The 27103-nt window shown below is 38.2% G+C and overlaps 1 long non-coding RNA gene across 1 annotated transcript; it reads right to left on the bottom strand.

The window, feature by feature from the left end:
* Nucleotides 1-603: 603 nt before the first annotated feature.
* On the bottom strand, nt 604-25429 carry LOC109950948. The gene is made up of 3 exons (XR_002273297.2): nt 25336-25429; nt 23943-24013; nt 604-3538 (listed from the first exon to the last, which is right to left on the bottom strand). It is a non-coding gene; the product is annotated as an uncharacterized LOC109950948 (long non-coding RNA).
* Nucleotides 25430-27103: the final 1674 nt, after the last annotated feature.

The following is a 27103-nucleotide window of genomic DNA, read 5'->3' as shown; positions in this document are numbered from 1 at the left end:
TTACGTACTCTGTCATCTGGAACTGCTGTAATGTGGCTCACTTACTTTTAACAGCAAAACTACTGTGACACACAATGCTCTTCAGTAAGCTTTATGGGAGAAAGTTTTGCTAGACAAGAGAATGGATACATGGGGTAGATGAGACAAATGTCAGAACTTGAATTTTGCAGGTGTTGAAATAATTGTTATATCTTAATGAAATACAATATCCAATACCTGGTGGGATAGCCAAATTGTGCTATTGTACCATATTTTGTTTCTAAAGCCAGTGTAGGCTACACTGTAATACCTTGCCTCTGATTCTGGTGAAATGAGACCCTCAAATCTATTCTCTGCTTTTCTGCATCTTGAGTCAATTTGCTGCAGAGCGATTAAATTGTCCTTTTGCGTGGGAACAGACCTCTTTGAAAAGCTCTGTGCCTCTCATCCTGAGAGCATGGTACTAGTCTGGTTTTGATCTTTCAGGAACACTGTTGAGATGGGGAAGGCACTAATCAGATTAGTTAATGTGATTTGTAGAAGGGGGGGAAAGATAAGGATCAGGGACTCCATAAGGAAAGAGTTTATAGCAGAGGATATCAGAATGCAGATCACACAAAGAAATATTTACGTCTCATTTTATTTGGAACAGCACAATATTGGAGTACAAAAACGAATTCCCTGCATAATGTTGAAAAGGCTGCCTTCCTTTTAAAGCAGAGCCTGCTCATCTTTTGAGTGATCAAGACATGAGTATTTATGTTCGCTGTCAGGCTAAAACAATTACTTTGTATCAGAAAGCATTTGCATGCAGCTTTTTATTCGTTAATTAAATTGCTGATGCAATTTTTAAATGCACTTTGAAGATAGTACTACAGGGTGTAATGAGTTTCTAACCAGACAATTAGGCTGAAGAAAGCTGAAGTTCATTCTTTGAATTTAATAGGCATCACCCTTACTGCAGCAGTATTTTCTTATAACTTCTCACCAAACTGTTGTTTACAAGTCTCTGTACCACCTGACTTTAACCCTACATGCACTACATGAGGTGATGGGAGAGCTGTCTATGGGCCAAGATTTACTAGAGATTTCTTAAATCTTCTTAAAGATTCAGAAATCTGGAGCAGTAGGACTCTAGTGGTTAAAAGGAAAGAATGGTGATGAAAATATCACTTTCCTCCATGGAGACACCGGAATTGGATACTTAAAAATTGTCTTCAACTATTTATGCTGCAGACAAGTCTTTCTGTATGTGTGTGCGCATATAAGAAAATATGTATATCTATATGCATACCTCTTATTTGTCACTTAACATATTCTAGCAGCATGCCAGACAATCCAAAGGCTCAGGTCCTAAAGAGTGATACTGTTTGGAGAATGTATCAAAGCATAGAAAAGGCAACAAAGAACTAGAGAACAGCTGGGTTTGGAAGGCACCATCTGGTCAAATCCCCAAGGTCATGGGGGTCACCTAGAGCTGCTCTCCCAAGACTTTGTCCATATAGCTTTTGAATTTCTCCAAGGATGGAGACTTCATCACCTCTCTTAGCAGCCTCCACCAGTGTGTGGTCACCCTCACTGTGACCAAATGTTTCTTGATGTTCACAGGGAAACATCACTTCCCTTGCCTTGCTGGCAATACTTTGTCTAATGCAGCACAAGATACCATTTTCCTTTTTTAAGGTGAGAGCACCTTGCTGGCACCTGGTGGCTTCACAAGGACTGGAGGCACATGAGGTTCACTTCTGCAAAGTTGCCTTCCAACATCATTTCATGTCACCTTCTCATTAGAAACATCTCCTAGAATTGTCTAGGGATGGTGCTTTGCTTAGACTGGGATATTGCACTTTCATCATAGTCACTTCTTTCCTGTTTGCCTTCTGAACATGAAGGAGGTTGTTTTTAGTTTGATTGCTTTGTGCCCTGTATTCCATGTATTTTAACTACATGTCTAATTAGATTGCTTAAAAATAAAGTTTCTCTGGGCTGTCATGTGAAAATAGAGCCCTTTAAGTGTTTTTATACTTCTGGATTTTAAGAGGAAAGAGTTCTACGTACCCGCTGCTACTCCATTGTTCGGTATGGATGACAAAGTTCAGTATGGATGACAAAGTTGTGGGTAAAAAAGTTTTGTGTATTCTAATGGTGGGAATCCTCCTTCTCCTTCTCTCTGGGGATGGAATAATGCACTATCTTGTTAGGGTAGCAATATAATGATAACTTGAATTCTACCTCTCTTTTCTGAGGAAGTCCTGAAAAAAAATTTAGTTTTTGGTCCTCTAAACCATAGCATGTGTTCTTCCATAAGGGTCATATCAACTGGCAACCACACTGCTCTGATAGCTGCAGAATATATGTAATGATAGAGTTTGATAAAGTTATTGGGAATTATGAATTTAGTTTTACATATAGCACTGTAGAACAACAGCTTCTTCATGGACTAAAATTGTTGTGCTTCAGGGTAAAAAAAATGTGAGCATTGGTAATAGCTTTAGCATGTTATTTGCAATGTAATAGTTTTATGTCATTCTTAACTCAAAATGGTTTGGACCTGAATTCTTGCCATTCATATTTAACTTTTATATAAAGTATACTAATGCTTTCTAATTCTCTTCTTATAATCTGACATTAAGGAAACAAATTCCATGAAAGCACTAGAGGATATTTAGCAACCAGTCAGAAACCTGACCTGAATGTTATTTGCATTTAAATATTGTAAAACATACACAATTGGAGTGCAAGAGAATTCTTGAATTAGAGAATTTAAACTCTGTAGGCTTTTAGGCTCATTTCTGCTAACCATGAAACAGGGTGCGAGGAACCTTATCAATGACCATAGCTGCATGCCTTCATTTGTCTTCACTTTTAACACTTGGAAACACATGTTGGAACAATGTGTCATTTAGAGCTGGGTGAAATAGCTGATGCTCACTCTCCCGGGAGCCAGAAGTGGAAACAGAAACCTTCTTTGTGCCCAGTTTTGGACAGGGATTTCAACAGAGACCTCCCACTTCCAATGAACTGAGATGAACTCCCCAGCAGCCTCTAGGCTCAGAAGGTTTGGGCTTGCTGGGGTCTGTGCCACTTCTGTATAGAAACTAAAGAGCCAGGTGACTCCCTCGGGTATGTCTAAACTGTTGATTAGGGCCCTCACCTCCAGCTGCTGGAGTAGTTCTTTATACAAGGAGGAAAGTTTTGACCCAGGCATCTTCCTGCTGGAGAAGATGGGGACCTGGGGCTCCCATAGCCTGGTTTGCCACTCAGAGTTTTACATAAAGGATTGAGGAGCAAAAAATGTGTGTTTGGTCCCCAAGGGACCTGTGTGCTTCAGCACAGTGAGATGTAGCTGGAGGTAGCAGCATCCTCTGACTCATTGCTGGGATTGCAGTGCAGGCACATCCCAGGACATCACCTCATACATCAGGTGGGAGAGGAAGGGGCCACTACCAGTCCCATGGGTCACTCCTTTTGCTCCCCGAGGCGTTTCAGTCAGAGTCCCACAGGGCTTTCCAAGCTGGATGAAATGCTTTGTGCCTCTGCTTTCTTTCATTAACACAAGCTAAAAGTAAAAACCAGAAAGAACATTTAAATTAAGGTTGGATCGAATCTTCACCCTCCTCCCTCCCCCTTTTTTACTTCATCTGTTAGGCTAAGGAATCAATTATTTGCACAGCCTCAGTATCAGGAGAGAGATCTTCTATTACTATTTCCTATACTGAAGAGCTTATTATGACTACATAGGGGTTATTGTATTCAGAAGCAAAGGGATTACAAATATCTCAATGTCTTCTATAGCTGCTAGTAATTATTTTTCCTTCCAGCTATGTTACAACCATTAAAGTTCATGTTTAGGTTACAACATTCCCTGTGTGAATGTTTGCTTTTAATTAATAGAGGGATGTGCTGGGCTTGTCCTTCCACAGTGTAGACCCTAAACCTGTCAGAAACAGCTTACAGTAATGGAAGAACTCTGAAAAGCTCTTTCCTGTGAGAAATGTGGCTGGAATTCCTTGATTTCCACATCACTAGCCAAAGATATGAATGTTTGGGGGGAGTTTGTCCTACAGGCTGTATTAGATAACTTTGTTACACTCTGCATGAAATGCAGCCCCTGACTTTTGACAGCTGCCTGTATATTTTTCAAGCCGGCAAAGAAATAGCTGCTAACAAGCAAGCAGTGGCATAGCTAAAATTCAGTGTAGATCATAGCTGCAAACATGCTGAGGGTAAAAGGGCTGCAGCCACTTCAGCTACAGAGCTTCTAAGAGAACCAAATGTCCTGGCTCTTCTCCCCCACTATGGAAATGCTCTCCCCCTCCCTCCCTTTCCCTTATGTAGGGATGAGAAAACCTCACTGCAATCTAAACATTTGCTGATATCATCTGTCATAAATAATCCCCAGAAAAATATTAAGAGAGAGGAGAGAACAGCAAACCTCAAACCAGTATTTAGGCCATAAAGGCCAAAAGCATTTGTGTTTGTTTCAAGATAGTGGAGACCAGAGTGGAGGTCTGGTATTTTGCTGGTGACCGCTGAAGAAGAGGGATTTGGCTGCTGGCAGAACATAAAGCAAAGCTGACAACAAAGCTTTCCTTTCATGCTATCCAAATGAACACATTTCTAATCTGAAATTCAAATACTTGACAACAGAGAGACTGTGAGTTGGGCTTTGAATAGGAAATTGCTTCATGGTTTTAGCATAATGAATTAGGCAGTTAGAGTAAATCCATTTAGAAGGCATAGAAAGCTTTCACATGCCTTGTAAAAGCTAAAAAACCCCTACTAATTTCCTAAATTTCTCATGACTTGCAAAATGTCTAAGTGTTCTGAGCAAATGTGGTTGTGCATGTTATGTTTGGCTTATTGCAGCTATGTAGTTTGACTCTTCTATTTTACAACACACTGATTATTTAGATAATATTGTACCTTAATTAAAAGCCATAAATAACAGCTAGGACATTCTTTGAAAACCAGTGCTCTCACCAATAACGAGAGTATGTTAATTAGTCCTGACACTCTGTTCTGGTCAATTACTATTACACATTCTGGAGATGCAGCATTAGGCTGAGAAAACAGCTGGGGTGGAGACACACCAAGAAAATTGATAGAGGGATTCTCTGAACTGTTAGCTGTGTATTGACAAGTGGCAGCTTCAGTCTCATGTTCTGGACAACACTGGACCCATTCTATGTGGCAGCCTTCATAACCTTTCAAGGGGACCAGACTGAGGCAGTGTCACAGGTAGCGTAAGGAGAGATGCTGTAACAGAACACAGAGTGAGAAGCTGTTGTTTCTTTTGTGCATATTTCTGACCTTGGAGATCATTTGTCAGGCCTCCTGGGAACTCAGAGTTCCTTCTTCTGTGGTTTGCTTAAGCAAACAATTGCAAACAGTACCACTAGGAAAGCCAAGGTTAAAGGCATTCCAGTCATGTTTTTGAAAAGGACCTGCCTTTTTTTTCTTATTTTCTGTTGGGTTTTTTTTTGTTGTTTGTTTGTTTTTTCCCTTTTCTTTTTTTCTTTCTTTTTTGTGATAGCCCTCAGAATGTTCTTAATACTTTGGGGAAGGTGTTCAAGTCCTTGTTTTTAACCTTTTGTTTTGCTGCAATGGTTAAGCTTAAGAAGGCAACTGAATTTATGAGCAACTGCATAGGGGCTTTCAAACAAATGCATACCAACAGATAATAAGGCATGACATTCTTGTATTCAGAAGCATACTAGCTATCACAGAAAACCCACTTTTTTTTCTCAGGGAAAAAGACTGAGTAAATAAATGGATTTTATTTTATCACATAGTTTGTAACTTTGCCATCAGAGATACCATGCTACAATGAAATAGTTCTTTGGCTTGGCGTAGTGATAAAAGAATTATGATGGATTATTTTACAAAGAATTTTTTTAATCATTAATGTGTGTCAAGCACCTAATTAATCTTTACAGTTAGGAATGTAAAGGAAATATGCCCTCACTTTCTCACAGCTACTATAATATGAATAGGTCTTTTTAGGCCCTTGGAGATGCATACTGAATATATGTATACAAGCATCTGAATGTATGTATGATGAATTAAACTGAGAAACACTGACATTTAAATGCATTAAAGCTATACTGAGTTGGAATAATAATTATCACCACCAGCACAACATAAATATTTAAAACTACTGTACCTATGCAGTAGTCACAGAGGCACCCGGCTGAATTTATCAAAAACCAATTCTGAATGGCACATCTAACAAAATAATGGGATGTGGAAAGGAGGCATCTTCAAATCATTAATACAAAGGGAAACTGAAGCCTGCATTATAGACTTGTTCTTAGGTGCCAACACAAACAATAGGTTTCCAAATCAGGACTTTCCGTATACAAGATGTCGTAAACATCAAGCAATGCAGCTGAGATCTGCCCTGCTGCAAGACAGGCTACTGCCTGAATCAGTCCACTACATCAGAGAGGGGTATTCAGATGTTTCCACTTAAGAATTAGCTGAGAGAAAAATATATATTTTTATATTTTTTAACTTATATTGTCATGTATGGTATTTTATACTATGTTGGAAACAAAAACATAATCTGTAAAATAATTAAAGACATATATATATGTATATATATATATACATACTCTCCCGTTATAGCAAGATGTTAAAATTTGTTATTTCTGAACTATAAAAAAATTTATATTTTACCAGGGCAAAAAAGAGTTTTTCATTGACTTCTACCAAGTACTATTCTTTGTGAATGTGTGTTCATACCAAAATGTCTCTGAAATCTTTGGAATTATTTGGTGGGCATGGAGAATTTTGCCTACATGTGAACTTTGGGACTGAATCTAGAATCTGATGCTCTGATGCAATATGAAGTTTCTTTAGGCATGAGGAGATTGTTTAATTGAGCTAAAAGGTGATAAAAAGTACTAAAAGCTTGGGTTTGAAAGAAGAAACATCATCTTATTAAATGAGATAAAGGTATTCTGCTTGGAAAGAACTCTTTGGATGAGAACTGACGACTAAGTACTATTGCAGCAAGAAATAACAAGATGAACCAGCCACAGTTGCTGATTGCTGTCAAAAACTAGTGACTAATTTCTGCCATCTTAACTCTAGGTTCTTGTTCAGCTTTTGCTCAGCTTGCCATATGGAATCACTGTGTGCTTTCCTTTGTTTCTTGCTTGCACAGTGTGAAAAAGTGAAGAAAAGAAACAGATTACAGTCTTTCTCTTCCACCTGAAAGAAATAATTCCCTCTTCTGCTCTTTATAAATCATTTGCAGTAAAGTTGCTGTGTAAAAACACCTCCAGTGACACCAGACAAAATGCACTACTGTTACACCACCTAAATCATGGTATCATATTTTGGAGATGCCTGTGAAGCACAAGGTGTGTACACTGTGTAACCCTGTAGCTCTTCTCACTGGAAGATCTGAGTTGCATTGTTTAGAGGTACAGTGTAAGATCTGAAGCCCAGCAAAAGCTCTGAGCCGAATATCTGTCATCTTGATCCTGCCCCTCTCTGAAGCATGAATTACACCCCTTCTTTGTAATGACATTTGATAATCTTGAGAAGGGGAGAAGCTATTTAAATTATGACAGGTATCGAGGTTAATTGAAAGTTATCAGTGATGACCACTAATTCACGGAGTTTGCTCTGCACTCTTAAAGCAAAATGTGACTCCTGCCTCCATATTTTGGTGGTTGCTATGAGGGATTATAATTGTAGAGCACTTTCATGCAGCACCTACAGTGGGACAACATTCTCTCAGATGCCTTAGGCCCCTTTCACAATGTGGTGAGCTGTTTATGCAGGAAAAGATAAAGAGCTGCCTTTCACAAATGTGAGCTCCAGAATCTGATCTCAGGTCACCCATCTCATTTCATGGATAAGACAAAATTGCAACATATTCTTTCATAAATGAGAAATATACAAAAATTTTAATTACTGAATTTGCACTGTTACATTTTTCTCTACGATAAATATCTCCAAAACCAAAGAAACAGGCATGTTTTTCATAAATTTACTACAGTGATTTTTAATGTTGCAATGTGAAGATTTTTGGCAGACATAAGTGCTAGAATAGTCATGGATAGAAGTTTAAAAATATCATAAACTGATTTAACACATACAATGTATTAAAAGCAAATCCTCAGAAACTGTCTCAAACAAGAAATAAAAAATTTATCTTCTTATTAAAGATTCAGAATAGAAGGCAAATTTATATTGCAGTAACCGTCTTTCTTCTTTTCCTTGACTCTAGCTATATTAGAAAATATTTGATCTCATTTCTTCTGCTGATGCTTTCAAATGTAGCCAGCTGTTAACCTTAAGTTTAAATTCTCTTATACTGCATTTAGGTTTCCAAATTGTCACATGAGAAAGGAAGCTCCTTAAATGCAGCCTATCCTCCGAGTGAAATATGAGCAGAATTGAAATGCACTTTGATTACACTAAGGTGCTAAAGCAGGCTGAAATGAGATTCAATAAAGCAACCTTCTCAGCAACTTCAGTGCAGTGGTAAACCACTGCTTTCCCAAATGGATTAATTTGTTGAAGGGAACACTTTTACTGTCTGCTAATTTTCAGATATGTCTAATTGCTTGGAAATCAAATACTTTCTGTAGCAAAGAAAGATACAGGAAATGCTGTTAGATAATTAAAGCATAAAGGTTATGCACAAATGTCAAATCAATAAGGACAGTAAACATGGTTTATCAGCCATGCCAAGTACACTTTTTCAGTTGCAAAATTTAAATAGGTTTAGAATAGAGTGGTCTGGTGGGATGATGGATAGGATACCCATAACAGTTTAATTAACTCCAGTTTCCTACATGTTAAAGGTTTCTTCAGTCCACTGGTTTATGTAACAAACCCTCTTAGGATTTCATTAGCCATTGCTCAACATGAAGTGTAGAATGCTGTCTTAAGGGGTTATATTTTGTCCTGCTCTTCTGTTGAGCTAAAAGTCTTATCACAATACTATTACTGTTTTCCCTGAAAATATGCAAATACTTAAAAATATCAGCTGAGGATATTGGTTTGGTATTTTGCTTTTTATTATTAGGAAGTAAAAGGTAACAACTTCTAACAGTGAAATGCAAATGCTTCTTCAACTGCACATAATTGGTTTACTTTGTTATATTTTCTTTGTTTTTTGGTTTTATTTTTTGGAAGGGAGGTATGTTCAGGGATTTGGATTCTTTATGTTGATAGAAAGAAGAAAAATTGCTTTTGTTTTGTGACTTAGAAGATATGATTAAAAGAAAATCTACACTTTACATTGCAATAAATTTCAAGATTTTTAGCTTTTTTGTAATACATTGGGTATTTTTCTTTACACCTTTTTGTCTGATAAAGGGTATTCACTATTCTATTTTAAATGAAGACATTCTTCCATTCTGAAAGCAGCGACTCTGAAGCTGGGGCAACATTTTCTAGCAATGCTTGCTAAGGACTTTTTTTCCCTATAGAAAGGAAAACATAAATCAGCTTGTATTCAATTTGGCTTCAGACAATTAAATTTATCATTAGGAAATAAAAGGGCTATTTAACCTTTAACCCCAATAGAATAGCTTAATTTTAAGTTTAGAGCACAGAGATTTTTTTAAAGCCTTTTTATTTAAAACAAAATGCTATCTAATTTTTCGTGTTGCCCATTTAGGACTATAACACATGAAAACATCACATACAACCTCAGCTAATAATGATCTATTTTCTTACAGAAGCAGGCAATAATAATACTCATTAACACAATTTTCTAATGTTCCTGTGGGACATGCTATCAAGCTCTCTGTTTAGGACTTATTTCAATTAACAACTGCTGACCTACCTTGTACATAGGATACTCTAAGCAAGTGCAGTTTGATCCTGTAATGGCATTTTCTTTTAAGATGAATATATGACAACTGTATTTTGTATGCCTTGGAAATGGCTTTCGAAAACATCCGTTGTCAGTACATTTTAAAATTGCTCTTTTAAGAAGCTTTGTAGTCTCCTGGCTGAGTCAGACATGCATGACTATCCTTACAAACAATGATTTAGAGGAAGAAATTTGACACTCAAGATTTGCTGCTTCCATTTCTCAATAATTTTGTGCTTTCCTTGCCCTCTGCTGTGTTATCAGTCATCTGTGTCCCAGGGGAAATACTACAGGCTTGAGGTTAAATTAAGGTTCTATCTCCAGTGATTGTCTTCAGCAGACCCTGTACATTCCCAAACAAACCTTATCTGCATTGAATGCAGCCTTAAATGCCAAGGGACAAAGGGGAAGCTCTCTTCCTTGTTGACATGAGTACTAAGATTAATATAGAATAGTGTTTGAAAAGGAGAGAAGGTAACTAAGCTTAAAAATAAATTGTACATATATTAACCTATTAATCAGAACTGTGCTCTGATTAGAGATTAGTTTGTGAAAAACATTGCCAGCCATCATATGCTACCCGAGAGAAAAAATAAAAGATAGAAAAAAGTGTTGCTACTACATCTGTCTTAGTTGGTTTTCCTAATTAAAAAATCAAGCCTTTTTGTGTGCTGCATGTGGGTCACTGACATTTATGGATATAACTTAAGGAGTTCCTTGGCTCAAAAGATGGCTTTCTGTGGGTTTATCAAATTAAAGCAGCACAAAATAAACTAATTCAGTGCAAGGATCTTCCCAGAGGTTCTGAGCAAAAAATCAGGCTCTTAGCAACTGTATAGTTTTGTACATGCTGAATGGCATGGACCAAGCTTCAGGTCATTACTGGGGTAAAGAAACTTGCATGGGCTTGTATCATGTTTTAATAGAAAATGTTTTAAAAGAGCTGTGGGTTAGTGGCCAACCAAAGGCTAGTAGAAGTGCCCTTCAGGGCTACTGCTCCCCATGCCTGTGAGTGGTTTTGTGAGGGAGAACAGGACTTTCTGGGGGGCAAAAGTCTTCATGGGGACAAGCTACAGCAGCAGCCTCAGTGTGGCCTGCTCCTCTGGCACCACAGTGGCAGACCTGCCACACTGGCTGGAAAAGAGGCATGAGGGGATCTCTCCCTAGCTCTCACTCTGGCTTAATTAAAGGCGAATGTCAGGGATGGGGTCTGTATTTCAACAAAGGATTTACTTGTTTAGGTAAAATTAAGAACAAGGTTTCAAGGGAAAGAATCAAACCCCAAATCTATCATTGCTGACCTAGAAGGTGCTTTTGAAACTGTTACATTTTGACACAGTGTAAATAAAAATTTACCTCCTTTTTCAGCTAAAAGATATCACAGAATCACACAATCATTGAGGTTGGAAGGGACCTGTAGAAGGGACCATCTTGTCCAAACCTTAAGCTCAAGTGGATCCATCAAAACCCGTTCCCCAGACCATTTTTCTGGACTGTGTCCAGATGGTTTTTGAACATCTTCAAGATAGGAGACTCCACCATCTTGCTGAGCAATCTTTGCTGACCAGTGCTTGGTCAGCCTCACATGAAAGAGTGCTTCTTGATGTTCAGAGGGAACGTTCTGTGTTTCAGTGTGTGCCCATTTCCTCTTCTCCTCTCACTGGGCACCACTGGAAAAGGTTGGGCTCTGTCCTTGCATTGTTCCTGCAGATATTTATACGTATATTAATGACTTCCCTCTGAGCCTGCTCTTACTCAGGCAGAACAGTCTCAGTTTCCTTAGCCTTTCTTCATAGGAGAGATGCTCTTGTCCAACATCTTTGTTTCCCTTTGCTGGACTCTTTCCAGCATGTCCATGGCTGTCTGGCAGTGGGAAGCCCAGCACTGGAAACAACACTCCATCCATGCCTCAGCAGTACTGAATAGATGGGCAGTCTCACCTCCCTCAAATCTCTGGCAACGCTCTCCCTAATGCAGCCCAGGGTACCGTTCCTAGTCTTTGCAGTAAAGGCACAGAGCTGGTCTATGTTTGACTTGGTGTCCTTCAGGACACCCAGGTCCTTTTCTGTTGATCTGCTTTCCAGCTGGGTGGCCCCCAAATACCCAGATGTGTGGAATAGTTCCCCAGGTGCAGGACTTCATACTTCTTGTTGAATTCCATGATATTCCTGTCCTCTCAGTTATCCACCCTGCTGAGTTTTCTCTGGTTGGCAGCATGACCCTCTGGCATATCAAGCATTCCTCTCAGGTTTGCTGAGGGGGCACTCTTCCTCATCATCCAGACCATTAATGAAAATGGTAAAAAGTATCAGATCCAGATTTGATGCTTCATATACACTTTGAATCACTGGGTTACAACTAGACTTCATGCCACTGATCACCACTCTTCAGCCACTGTTCCATCAACTGGTCATCCATCCCTTACTTCAACATCTTATCTATGAAGATCTTACAGGAGGAAAAGACCTCACTAAAGTCTGTGTGGACAATATCCACTGCTCTCCCTTCATCCATCAGTCAAGTAATTTCACTGTAGAAAGTAATTTAGTTTGTTAAGCTTCCCGTTGGCAAAGCCATCTGACTATTCCTGATGATTTTCTTGTCCTTCAAGTGCCTAGAAATGGTTTCCAGGGCTAGCTGATCCAATGACTTCACAGGAATCAAGGTGAAGCTGACTGAACTGTAGTTCCCTGGGCCCTTGCCCTTTTTGAAGATAGGACTGACAGAGGCTTTTCTGCAGGCTTCAGATGCTTCTCCCAATTGCTAGAATTGATCAAAGATTATTGAAAGTGGTCTCACAATGGCATCTGCCAGCTCCCTCAGTATTCAAAAGTGCATCCCATGAAGTCCTGTCCCACAGACATATATATGATCTGTTTGCTAAAGTAGCCTCTGATCTGACCCTCTTCTTTGCAGGCTGTGTACTTCTTATATTGTAATTTTAAAAATTTACATTTAACAACCAGGCTTTATTTTTTCTAAACAGGAAGGAAATGTTATTCTCCTCAATTTACTCTTATTGCAGCATTGTTGCACTACAGCATTTAAATTTTAAATATTTTTACTCTCTCAAAAATAGTGTTAATAATTACTTATTGTGCAGCTGAAAGCTCACCGTGGAGGGTTGACTCTGGCTGGATTCCAGATGACTACCAAAGCTGCTTTATCTCTCACCCCCACATCCGGACAGAAAGGCTCATGGGTCAAGATGAGGACAGAGAGAAATCATTCAACAATTACCATGGTGGGCAAAGCCAACTCAACTTGGGAAAAAATAAATTCAGTTTATTGTCAATCAAATCGGAGTAGGATAATGAGAAATCAAAACAAACCTAAAAAACATGATCTCCCCATCCCTCACTTCTGCCTGCACCAAACTTCATTCTGAGTTGCTTTACCTTCCCCCCTCAGTGGTGCAGTGGTACAGGGAATAGGGGCTGTGGTCGGTTCAACACGTTGTCTCTGCTGCTCCTTCCTCCTCAGGTGGAGTACTCCTCTTACTCATCTCCTAGTCCAGTGCAGGGTGCTTCCCACAGGAGACAGACTTCCATGAACTTCTACAACCTGGATCCTTCCCACAGGCTTCCCTCCCATGTGGCGCAGTCCTTCAGGAATGCACTGCTCCACAGTGGGTCCCCCATGGGGACACAAGTCCTGCCAACAAACCTGCTCCTGCATGGGCTCCTCTTTCCATGGGTCCACAGGTCCTGCCTGGACCCTGCTCCAGCGCAGCCTTCTCATGAAGACACAGTCTTCTTCAGGGACTGACCTGCTCCCTCGTGGACCTCCACGGGCTGCAGGTGCATGGCTGCCCCTGGACGATCTTCACACTATCATGGGCTGCAGGGCCATGTTAGCTCTGGCTCCTGGAGCACCTCCTGCCCCTCCTTCTGCTCTGACTTTGGTGTCTGCAGGGCTGCTACTCTCACATGTTGTCACGCTTTTCTTCTCTGGCTGCAAGTGCCATTGTGCAGAACTTTTTGCCCTTCGCAACTGCATTATCCCAGAGATGCTACTGCCATCGCTGTTGGGCACAGCATTGTCCAGCAGTGTCTAGGAGCTGCTGGGCACAGGGAAATCTTCCAGAGAAGCTACCCCTGTAGCCCCCCCCCCGCTGCAAAAACTTTGCTGTGTAAACCAAATGCACTCACCTAAAAAGCAAATGTTTCTAAAGGAAATGATGAGTGTTTTGGATTTCTTTTTGTCATCCTAAAGATGTGGGGTTTATGGGCTGTTGGAGGAGGTGTGTGAGTATAAGGATAAGAAAAAAAAGCCTCCAAAGAGTTGCAGCATTCGTATTTGCTACTTTATGTCCTCATCTATCCTGTCTGTCTGTATATTACAGCTGTCTTTGTGGTCCTAGTTTATCAGTGCAAATGATGTTACTTTCCCACTTACCACCTTTTTCTCACTCTTTAATGTTGGACATGTAACTCATACTAGCAATCTTGTCACTAAAGAATTTAGTGCAGAGATATCTGTGGGAGATACATTCATACCAGATCTGATTTATTTGAGATTTTTTTCCTGTGGGTAGGAAGCAGTTGCTATTTTTTCTTCCAGAAAAATAATCAAAATGACTCTGCTGCTGTATTTGAACAGAGTCTCAGATCAATGCTCACATTCAACAGGGAAAAAAAGTATATTTGAATAGAAATTACATATGAATACTTAACATACGTTATTCACTTTTTCCTTTTTATGATCATGTTTCTGTAAATGATAGCAGAAGCTGGGGCATAGCAGGCTGTGCTATTGCTGCAAAAATTAGTACTGCTGAGACAGGATGCTATTGTACTGGAATTAGCTTGTGTAGTGTGTGTGCTTTTTCTTTTAGCAGGGGTGATCACAAACCTGACTGACTGGTTCCAATAGAGCACTTGTACTGGGGATACAGGCTCAACCAGGGGATTAAAATGCACAGAAAACTGCCATGCTATTCCCAAGAAATGTGAATTTTAAAAAAAACACCCCAATGATCTGATATTTTTGTGTAAACCGAAAACTGCTCACTTTTCTAGAAAAAGAATTTGTAACACAATCTGTGAGAGTGCCACCAGGCTCCCCTTGCAGTAAGAATGTATTCAAACAGATGTGTCTTAATTGAAGATATCTATCTCAATCAAAGGAGCCAAAAAACTTGAAGATATGTCACGAAATGATGTAAGTATTCCTCAGCTTTTCCCCCTACATGCTCACATTTTTTCACTACTATGCAAATTAGAGTCTACTTTTTTTTCTGTTGATAAATACTTTTTGCATGTCTGGGAACAAGGCATATAAGTTTTTAGCAACTTATTGTTTATTATTAGAAAAATTAGCAAAATTTTTTCATTAGCATTTTGTTCTAAAGTATGGAACCACATAAACACATTAAATAACAAAAAATAAATTCCTATGAGATCTTAGGAATAATAGTTAAAAGGACTTTAAAGCATCCTGTTCAGTGCCTGCCTCTGGGGTTTCTCAACAAAGAGAAACCTGACCTGAGGTTTTTCATGAAGGAGTGATGCTTTCAACTTACTTAATTTGAAGTAGCATATGCAACAGTGACAGGCCTCCATTTCCAATTTAATTCTCAGCCAAGATATTTTCATTTTTCCTTCAGTCTATGGAGGAAATTTGTTAAAAAACCCAAAATCACAAAAATATTTTTGCAAGGCCTTCTTTTCTTAGCATTCTACTTGTTGCTACTGCAGTATATGCTAAATGAACATTTTCAATGTCAGACTTAGGTAACTTCTCCCTACTTGCAAATATTTGAAAAATCAATGCCAATTAAAGAAAATAAATCTGGGTTTTTTGATGGGTTTAGAATGTTGGGGTTTTTTGTAAAGCTGTCATAAAAATGGTGTATCCAAGACAGTTATTGTATTCATTTTACCTTAACAATTATGACTGATACTGAACAAATGGGCATTCTATGCTTAGTAAAAAAAGGATTCACAAGGCCAGAAATACCTTTCAATTCTCTTTTGCTAATTAGTTAATTTGTCATTTTGTTCAGATTCTAAAATTTGCCTTTACAGAAAATAGAAATCTGACTGTATTTTAGAAATGTGACAGACCAGCACTGACCCACAAACTAGCTGTGATGAGTGTTTGGTGTAATTGTGGTAATGCAGACAAATATTAACTGTCAAACTTTAACAAAGCTGTGACTGTGAGGTAATTTAAAAAGACTAAGGGTTATTTCCAAGTCACCTCACACATTTGGAAAAGGAAAGGTTAACAAATCATTATAATTAGTATCTTCTTTTTATCATACTTTTATTTTTTTAGCTATGAACGGTTTACTAATGTCACATAAGGTGCAACTACAAAGCAATAGCTGCATGAGCAATTTCAGTTCCTGAAGGAATTGAAACTAGGCCCTTTCTGAGGAGTTTTAGTGACATGAAATCACTTCTGTATTATGTGTCAGGGCTACTATAACTGACTGTTTCAATCTGAAGGTCACAAGTTCACAAATAATTTTACTAAGTACATTCTAGCAAGTGACATCAGCAAGTGCTATGCATGTTGCTTTTTAAGCCATGGTTGCCAAATATTAAGGTAGAAACATACCCAAGAACATACTGCTGGTGCATGCAGAAGGTGAAGTTGTTCTAATAGGTGTTCTGAAAATAGATTATGCAGCTCACTCAATGAAATTAGTTTGAGTTAACTCAGTTTGGTTACTGTATGCTCTCAAGGAACGATAAAAGTATATGTGTTTCTCTAGTGGTTTCCACTTTTCTCTTCTGTTGAAACTTTATAAAAAGCCAACTGGATAACTTCTATATAGTGGTTACACAAAATAGCTATGTTTGTGTATATGAACATCACGTCCACTTTTACACATTCAGTTAATAAAAGCCATGAGTCTATTGTTCTTTCCAAGGCAGTGACCACTAGGGGATGGTTCTGTGTTTTAAGAGAAGCAATTTTTCTATTTGGGTTATTTGGTTGGGGCAATTTATGCTATTTTGTTGTTTAGTATGAAACCCACCTTCTTGCTTTCACAAATATTTTTCTCCTAAGTTAGCTTTTAAACTACTCCTAGCCCAGATTTCTTTGGTTCTATGTCTGTGGGAAAGGGAAAGTTTTGACAAGATAAATGACATAAGCTGTGGTCCATAGCCATGTGAAGATGAACTACAGTCAAGTCTTTTGAAGATGGTAATGGAGAATTATTGTTAGTTTACTCTGAGATAGGTTTCCCTGCTCCCTAGTTGCCTGTATATATTGCATAATACAATGTTCTATTGACCAGAATTTTTCTTCTCTGTTTAGAAGCTGTAATAATGTTATTTATATGCAATGAAGATTACCTAAGGAGCTCTGAATAGGACTAAAAAATGCTTTATGTAGCTTCTCCATATATTGTCAGAAGGCTGGAGAGGATTAAACTGCTGAGTGATATTAAGATTCTTTCTTGAGCACAGAAAAACCCACTGCAGCTCTTCAAAAATCTATCTTTCTGGCTGTTCCCTTTCCTATTCTCCCCATTTTCCACAACACCACCTTTTACTAGTGAAGTCTTCCATGTAGGCTTGTTATGTGACAGATAAGGTTATGTCCAACAACATAATACAGGTTGACCCAAGAATTTGATAAAAATTTGATTTTTATATTTTTACTCAGGCAATTCTCATGTGCCTGTTGCTACTTGCATGACATCTTTAGATTTTGATGTGCTCTGTAAGTGCCATTTGCTGAACATTCAACTGATCATGTTTCAGCTTGTAGTTGAAGTTCAAGTGATTCCTGGCATGCAAGTTTTAAAATTCAAAATGACTAGTTTTGTTTGTTTATTTACTTACTATTTGGCTGGCAGATATTGTTAAAAGTTGAAGACTAAAATTCTTTTGGGAACATAATGTCAACATCTAAGTATTAAAGAAGACAGAGATCTGCATCAAGAATTTAGTAAGTATAATTAACACTAAGTCGGTAGGGCACCTTTTTTTGTGAAAACATTTCTCTCTGGTAATGCTTTCCTTAATTCTAAAGTTAAAGGAGCTATAAAGCATATCAAATATGACAACTGGCGGTTTTAATTTATTATAACTTTTCAGCTTTTTTTTTGTCTCAGGTTGTTTCTTTTTCATCAAAAATACAATGTAATAAAAGTTTCCTCCAGCCACTTTATTTGTCTCTTTGAAAATATCACAAATATATTTTATGGCACATTGTGGAAACATAAAATATGTATATTAAGGCTTGTATGACTTTTATTAAATTGTGCACTTACAGACACTTGCTGCCTCAAGTAGTTGGAAGTATCCAATAAGAATATTTTCGTTACTGACTATCTGGAAATAATTTTGTACCAGTCCAGCTCCAGCTAAACCATTGCTGACACTCAGAACTGTAGACAGATGTGGGATGAAAGCTGACATTGGAGAGACAAGTATCTGTAGTAGTTGTGCCATTTAATGTCACTCTTTATGCAGGGAGAACAGTTTTGAAGATATTAAATGGGAAAGAGAAAATAAATCTGTGCTAATAAGTGACTTGAATTTGATAGCTGCTATATTTGAGGTTATATCATGCATGGTGTACAAATATATCTGCCCCTATGGATTCCCAAATGCAACCAGGAAGTTTCAGGCTCTGAATATGTGTTTTCAGCAGCAGATATCAGAAACTTGTTGCTCCCCTGGTTAGTCAGCAGTTTGAGTTATTTTTATTTAAAAACCTTGTATGCATTAAGTAGGTGACATGATGCATTTTCAAAGCCTGTAGGAAAATTCAATATTTTAAAGAAATATATTGATCTTATTAAAAACTTTTATGGCTCCTTATTTGGATTTATTTTGGAATGTTCACTAGCAGACCTGAAAAGATCACTTCACCTTAAACTCATAATTTAAGTTTCTCCTAGGGTGTTTTTGTCATGACAGTTCATTATTCTGTCTTTAAACTCCTTAATTTTCAGAGACAGATTTCAGATGTGCTGAAAGTGATTAGAGCTCTCGTCGTGAAATTGTCTTCCCTTGGATTTCCTTATGCTAAAAAAATGCTTTGCAGCAACTGCCAGTCTAGTATGGCAGCAGAAAAATTTTCATCTAAGTTGCCAAATGTTTTTGGGATTTGCTTTCCTGTGTTCAGGCAGAGTTCTATGTCTAAATCTTTTAGGATCAGATAACTTTCTGGAACACCTGTTTCTGCCCTCTGACTCCTCCCTTGTGGTCTGACAGACCTCTAAGTAGCAGAACAGAAAGCCTGCATCTAAAGGGACTTCAGACAGGACAACACTCTCCAGGTGACCTGGAAAAGCTCCAGGACAGGACTCCTGATGGCTGACCTGCTGACACCAAAGGAATTAAGTCATGCATGGCTGTAGGTGCTGAACTTCTACCCCCTGGGAGAACAGTGCTCCTGTGACCTGAAGAAAAGCTCCACAGTGACGTGAAGCTGTAGCTCCTTGTGCTTGCTGCACAGATGACCTCTGCTCATTTTTTTTTCCCATGAGGAAAGCAGATCTTTCTATATTGAAATTGTACTGACATTCATTTGTTTCTGCAAAATGGGAAATTCTGCCCAGTGGAACTATGGCAAATATGTGTGTGCTGTTCAGTTCATATTACAATAACTACAGTGTTTAGCAATGAGTCATTGATGTTGCACATCAGCAGATGAGTAATGCTTTTGATGATGTTAATGGACACCAGGAAAGTTTTCAAGGAGTGCATTCATTTGACTTGTTTTCTCTCCCGCCCACAAATTTCTTTAATTTCAAATAGGCCTCCTACAGCACAGCAAAAAAATCACAGCTGCAAACACTGAGACATGAAATACTGCCTGGGAAGTTGGGGCAGTTGATTCAGACAAGTACAGAGCTGTTTGGGTGTTATGATTAATAAGGAAAATATTTTAAGCTGGCCCGACAAACTGGGGCATAAGCCTTTCAGTGAGATGTATTTAAATTGCTGCACTCAGACCGAACAAACTAGATTGATGTAATGTCCCTGTGTAGACATGCCCTTGCTCTGCTTGCCTCCCTGCTTTGATCTGAGATCAGGGAGCGAGATGAAAGCAGATCAGAAGAGTGCTCCCTATTGTACCTCCGTAAGTGATCACATCTATCTTCATGTGACGCCATGGCAGCTGAGGCCAGCTCAGGTGGCAGAGCTGATTTCCCACAGTTATAAATGCAAAGGGACTGCAGGCAGAGAATTTCAATGAGGGGCACTTGATTTTGCAATGTCAGCCAGCAGGCCCTCAATCAGCTGATTGAATCTTCTACACTGCCTAACCATTTAGCCATGTTTTTGGAAAGCAGTTGCATTAGAGGCAGGGGTGAAGATGTAGTCTCTTGTACTGTCCCTTGTTCATTTCATGTCATGGAACAGAATAGTTATTTCAGTGACATGAAAATTAGGCGTAGTTCCATAAAATTAATGTCACAGTTCTGACACAAAAGAGAGGAAATGAGCAGAGAGTAATTGAACCTGTTATTTATTGATATGCTATATGGAAAAATAAATATGTATTTTTGATAGATCTATGTATACACAAGAAAGCATTACTTATTTGCTGCTTCTAGTAGCCAGGTACAGATATTTTGATGCCAAACACATGTTATGAGTTCTATAGAAATACTGCCTTCAGCTGAAAGAGCCTAAGTATTGACTATGTATCTATAATAATTTTGCTTGGCTAAACTTACAGGGATACGGTGTGATTTGTTTTACTTCGAAGGAAATCCCTGCTTAATGTTGTGTGGAGGAAGTAGTAAAATCCTGCTCTGAGTTTGCAGGACCTGGTAGAAGCTGTAATGCAAAAGCTTTTGCTGGAAAACAGCACTGCTGGAGCACTAAATCACAGCCTTTTGCAGAAAATGTTGAAATGAACCCAATGCTTATAACTTCCATTAAAAAAAGCCTTTTTATTTCTCTGCTGTCCGTGGATACACTCATGCAGAAGTTAACTTCATTTTGCACTTGATAAGTGGTTGCTTTAATTTTTTAATTGTTTGTACAATAATATGGATTCAGTCTTTGCAATCTTTTAGTGTAACCATCCTTCGCAATAAGAATTTTTGTGTATTCCAGTAGTGTAAATGAAAATAAGAGAGCACATATCATTTTTTAATTAGCTCTTCTTTGGCCCATGACTGAATAAGGGTCAAAAGCTTCAAATATTTTACAAATTATTTGTTTGTGCAAGAAAATATTCAGCTATCTTGTCTTGTTCTAGAAAAGAACTTATCTAATGTTTAGAAAAAACTAGTTAGCCTTTCAAATTAGTTCCTGCAACTAAATAATTTGTTTTCCTCTATTGCCATTGATCAAACTTTTCCATGTCAAAGAGTATACCAAACCAGAATTGAATACCTTGGAAATATGAATAAATTCATTCAGACTGTTCTTTCTATGTCAGTGGTTAATAATGGTTGCTTAAAAGCCTCAAAATGACCTGAATTGGAATAATGTCCTGCTCTGCAGTGAATTAAATGTTATTTTGAGTATCAGAAAATAAAAGGAGAGCTTAAACAGTCTCCTTTTCTTATTAATTTTTATGCAAACTGGGATGCATCCATAAGAAAAGATGAGTTCCTTGAAGAGTGTTAGTCAAGTTTCACTCTGGACGTGAACTTTTGTCACAAGACTTGAATATTAGAATTTGGCTTCTGGAGACCAAGTCCTGTGGCTGATAAAGCTGTCAGTAGTTACAGTTGTTGTGAAGGCTGTTTCTGAGTTTGCATGGGAATGAATAGCTTTCTACTCAGGCATTTCAGTATTTGTACTAATTTAGTGCTTTCCACTTAATGGATGTTTGGACTTCTGAAAGCAGACAGCACTAGGGAAAAGGCAATCCCTTTTTTATTTAGTGGAAGACGAATGGAATGGAGGCAGCCAACAAAATTATCTGCCTCCCTGGAGGCTATGGAAAATAGTCTCCATTGCAGTTCAGAGATGGACTTTCATGAGCATAGACAGACAATTGCATGAAATTGGGTTGAATTATGGGTAGGTAGTTTAGTAAGATGGACTACTGCCCACTGGGGAGAATTTTGGAGCTGTGAAAAACTGATCTTTAACAATGATAATATATGTAAAAATAACAATTTGTCTTTGATGGAGATAACTTTCCAAGGTTTTGGCCTTGCTTCTTGAGTATCAGGTTCATCTACACAGAGCGAAAGGAAAAATGTAAAATAAAAAGTGTGTGTCTGTGTCTATGCCTGTGTCTGTGTGTGTGTGTGAAATGACATCCTTTACTTTCATTTTCAAATAACACAAAGAAGTCAATTTTATATTATTTATCTACTTCTACTCTGAATGATGTTATTTAAAATATTTATAATTTGCAGTGTTTATGCAGGAATCTGAGGCTAATAATACAACAAATAATTCTGAATAATAGCCTAACATATAATTCAATTATAGCATACTTTAATAGAATCAGTTTTTACAAAAACACATTAAAAGAGACAATTTTTCTCATTAAAATTCAACAGGCATTTAGCTCAGCTGGAACAGGACTTATCTGAGCCTCATTCATACTGAATTTTCAGATAGATTACAAACACATAGGCTTAAACAAAATTAAGTACAAAATACTTTTTGGAGTTACAGCACTGAAAATATTTGAGTGGCAGCATCTGTATAGTTTTTATGAAATCCTGTATCTTTGCCCTTTCAAATTTTAGTAAATTGCAGTTTTGTAAACCATAATTATATGGGGTAATACTTAATGGCTATACTTGGTAATGCTGAGACAAGGTTAATCAAGTTTCTAAAAATTTATACATACTTTCTCATTCCTCATATTGGTACTTATGTGCTTCAGGTAATTACAGTCATCTATAAATTTTATACGTGGTTGGGTGCTACTCCTTCCTGTAAATCTATTTATATTTGGGACTCAAACTTCCACATATTTTCACAAATTTGACAATTTTAAGGATATATTTTTTGCACATCTCTGGGATGAGAGGAGCTGTGTTAGCAGTCTGAAACCTATCTTGAGAAAATGTACATCTGTGACTCTGTGGTGAATGTATGTCAGCTGCTGCCTGAGTGCTACCCCATGGAGGATGCTGCTTTTAACTTCTTTTTGAACTATGAGATACACTACAGGCTGTTTGAACCCCTGCACTGTGCTTGACTACATTTCCTAATGATGTTCTTCCCCTCTATCCTACAAATTCTTGAAGTTTGGACTAACTTATTACTAGCTGCATGTGAACAAGGGATTACATTTCTGATCAGCTTCTCTTACAGGTGAATCGTACAGGGATTAGTGAAAATCCATCTATTTATATACCACAAAATTGTTGTCTCAGTATGTTTACCCTTTCTCCTCTGTTGCCCAATTTTTCTGTTTGTTTGGTTTTTGTTTACTTGGGGCTTTGTTTGGTTTTTGTTTGTCTTTTTGTTTTTGTTTGGTTGGTTAGTTGGTTGGTTGGGGTTTTTTTTGTAGATTAAAGAAAATTATGCACAGAGTTCTCCATGTGCTCTGTTACAGGCCAGACCAGAGAGAGAAGAAGAGTGGGGTTTGATTCCCAGTTTTTCATTCCATCTAGAAGGGCGGGTAGTGAAATTTGTCCTGTAGCATAGTGTCTGGTAGGCGAGAGCAGCCTGCACGTTGCCGCAAGAGCTGTTCTCGTGTGCCTTTGGTCAGTAACAAGTGCCTGTGATTCTATCTTTATCCCTGGTCCTTCTGTTTTTGAAAGAAGGCTTCTCACAGTGTTTGTAGCAGCTCTCTGAAATGTGTAGGGTGGCTGTTAGACCTTGCTGCTTCTTTTCCTATTTTTTTCCAAACGTAGATTTAATGATCCTGACTGGGATGCAACTACTCCAGATGTATTCTGTTATGCCTAATAAATCAGGATTTCTGTCATTCAGCACCCTCTCTGATTCTGTTTCCGTGTTTCCATTACTCTTTTTGGGTATAAATACTTCTGTGAAGTAGTAATTTTATCATTTTTTGCTTTTCGTTTCAGAACTTCTCCATTTCTGTTTGTGCATAAGATAAATGGGATTGGCAGGGGTGAGAGAGTTTTTGTCAATTTCTGTTTACTCTTCTCATCTTCTTTGTTTTTTTTTTTTTTAAGGATAAGCATGGAAATCTTGTCCAGGAGCCTGAGTGTTGAAACTCATGACCTGAGAATGGAATTACTTACTTTGAATCTGGCCTCCTGTCTGGTGTAACTGGATGACCTTCCCTTGTATTCCTTGTCAGTCATGGTCAGACCTTGGGGTGAAAGATGAGCACGTCCTTTAGCTCTGAGAGTCGAGTTGTTTCCGAATGGACCAAGATCTGCTGTAACCTGCAGTTCTCAGGAAGGGTGTGCATGCTGGTAACCACCAATGAGCAAAATGCAAAGAGTTTCACACACCAATCTGTGAAGATTTACCTGTTTTTCTCTCTTGGGATATTGACCATTCATTCATTCCCTGAGAAGAAAATCCTGTTTAAAGAAGGACTGTGGCCAAGACCCAGTCCAGGACCTTGGAGCTAAGACTGTTCAGGGAAGGAACTGTGGCCTTGGCAACAAAACCTTGTACAGAAGAACTAACTTGAGCTAAATTTCCTAGCAACAGAGTAATTTATTTTCCTCCATAGAAAGAACAAATAACACGTAAGCCTGTGTTTTCTAAATTATTGCTATAATTTTTAGTATACTCCTTCATACTCCTAAAATGAGAAGCATTTAGTAGACTATTTTGCTCTGAAAGGAGATATCTGTGGTTAATCATGGTGCTGCTGGGAGAAAAGAGATTACTGTTCTTATCTTACTGCTGCGCTCCTCAAAGAGTGTTCCTAGTGCTGTGCTCATTCCTACCTTGGCTCTTGAGTTGCTTATTTCTTTTCCAATCCACTCCACCCTTGCTTTAAAGGGTTGGCAATTAGGCTTCAGTGGCTGCAGAAGCAATTCTGTAACATCTGCCTTTAAGATTTTTTTTTTACACAAAACCAAGGCATTACCATAGGATTAAACATACGTAATTTATCATTTGTAGTGTACTGCCTTTACTGCAGCTAAATTCAGCTAGACTGTACCAAATGACAATTACATAGCTTTCAAAATGTGTGAAATGCTAGCTTTTAAAGTCAACAATTCATGTAAAGAGAGATCTTGCCTAACCATACACATCTTTAAAAAAACCCCCAATCTTAAAACACAAAAAGCATTACATTCCACCTCTGATCTTTTTTTTTTTTATTCTCATTTCAGTGATGGACCATTTGTCTTAAGCCAAAAACAGGTAAAGCATATCTGACTTTTATGTCATTTGCCATACCCACAGGAGCTGCTTTGCTTCATTGCTAGCATTGTTTAGATCATTTGTACCAGAGAGGAAAGAACTGAGAAGCCAATAAATTGCAGCTGCTTTTAAAAAGGAGCTGAAAATCAATAATAAATTATTGTTTTCTATAGCAGTTTAGGTTCCTTATGTGTCCCCTCTGACATGTGGATGTAGCTATAAATTAATTTAGTTTTAGACTGTAAAAAACCTAACTTTCTCTGGACTGACTCTCTGACATGCATTAGAGATATAAAAATAACATACCTTGGCAGGATAGCTTTAGAGGAGTGCCGAACACTGCAACTTATTTTTATAGTTTAATGAGATATAGGCCCATACTTCCAGAGGGAGACACAGTGAGCAGAACACTCTATAATTTACTGCGGTAAAATGATCAGGATTCATGGTGTCTATAAAACATGAAAAACATTCTTCATTCCTCACCAATTAGATCATAGTTACAACTCTCGGCTCCTTTGAGCTTAAAAGAAAATTCTAACTGCTAGACATAAATGAATGCTGTGGTAAAATTAAGGCCTTCAACAGCCCAAACAGGCTTGAAAGAAATGCCTTCTGGATGTTATTAACATGCATATTTAAGTGCTATTTTTAAAATTTAACTGCAAGCCATAGCAAGCAAAAATGTTTATAATAGCTATTTCAAAATTGAAGCATTAATTTGAAAAGCATTTTCATTGCTGTTAATTTCTTCCCAATAATTTTATTTCAGCTTTTACTACAGCTGATTTTTTTTGCACGTGATGACAGACAACTTGAACTGAAGTCCTAAGATTTCATAATTTGCTAGCCTTGAAAAGTTTCTCCCATAAAATATGTCATACACAAAGGCTCAATTCATCAAACATGTCTGATTTACAAAGTGAGCCATCCTATCTATTTCAGTGGTACATCAACGTAGGGAAGGTAGATGGACATGTTTTCAGAGTCAATGCTTTGGTCTTGTGCTTCAGTTCAGAGATGAATCATCGCACATCACAAAAATACCTGTGGCTTGTTCTGCAGGGTAGGGAGAACAAAGCACTGTGAAGGAGCAGGAGGCAAGGAAAGAACAGATAGCAAAGGTGCTTGGTTTTCTGTCACAGGTTGCTGGTGTGGTTAATCTTCTCTGCTTCAGTGCTTCACATTTTCAATTCTTTTGCAATTTGGTCACACTGACAAGCCACAAGCACTCTTTGTTGCTTACAAGAATTGTTGATTGCTTGACAGAAATGAATTTGAGGGTGGCTCAGAGGTGACCTTGCAAGACTTTGAAACATCAAAGTGTGTTGTTCTGATATGCCTGATAAAAGTGTCATTTAAATATCCATGGAAACTGGCTTTCACATGCAGCTCAGGGGCTTTGGTCGTAAACAAAATACTGGACTGTGAAGGGATTTCAAAGATATACCTTACCCTTTTGATGTCTGCAGCTCATCCTTTTCCTCAACTCAGTAGTCTTAGGAAGTAGTCAGTTTCTTAAGAAGACTACTGAAGGTGCAGCTAAGCTGTTCAGTGGGAACACTGTGATTTGTTTACTTTGATATTCCCCGTAGGCTACTGCTCCCTGTGAACAGGGAGTGTGTGGTAAGACACAAGTGAATCCCCACCTCGGTATTTAAAAATTAAAAATGCATTCATCTCTGCATAGGTCTATATTTGCATGTGGTAAGTGGGAAGCAAGCTAAGCAGTCCTGTATTGCCAGAGAGGTGTTGAAAACCAGGCAGCAAAATCAGTAAGAATTAGTGTCTCATTTTTTGCTACGAGTTTGAAAATGTGTTTGAGCTGTTCACTGTCATCAGGGTCTTCTCCAATGTTCTCATTATGTCAACGGTATTTAAGTCCAGGTATTTATTTAGCTAACATAATGAAGTAGGGGACTGCTGTTACAGATAATTAAAGGAGATGAACAGTTCATATTTTTTCTTTTGTAATTTTTCTCCAGCTGAGTGAGACAGATATTTTTCCAGCCTGTGGACAAAGATTACTGTATCATTTAATACAGCCTTTTAAAGATCACTACTGTAGAAATGA

Source organism: Corvus cornix, chromosome Z (genome assembly GCF_000738735.6).
Source record: "Corvus cornix cornix isolate S_Up_H32 chromosome Z, ASM73873v5, whole genome shotgun sequence".
NCBI lineage: Eukaryota > Metazoa > Chordata > Aves > Passeriformes > Corvidae > Corvus > Corvus cornix.
Note: the sequence above shows the minus strand (reverse complement) of the source record. Positions and strands in the feature narration are given on the sequence as shown.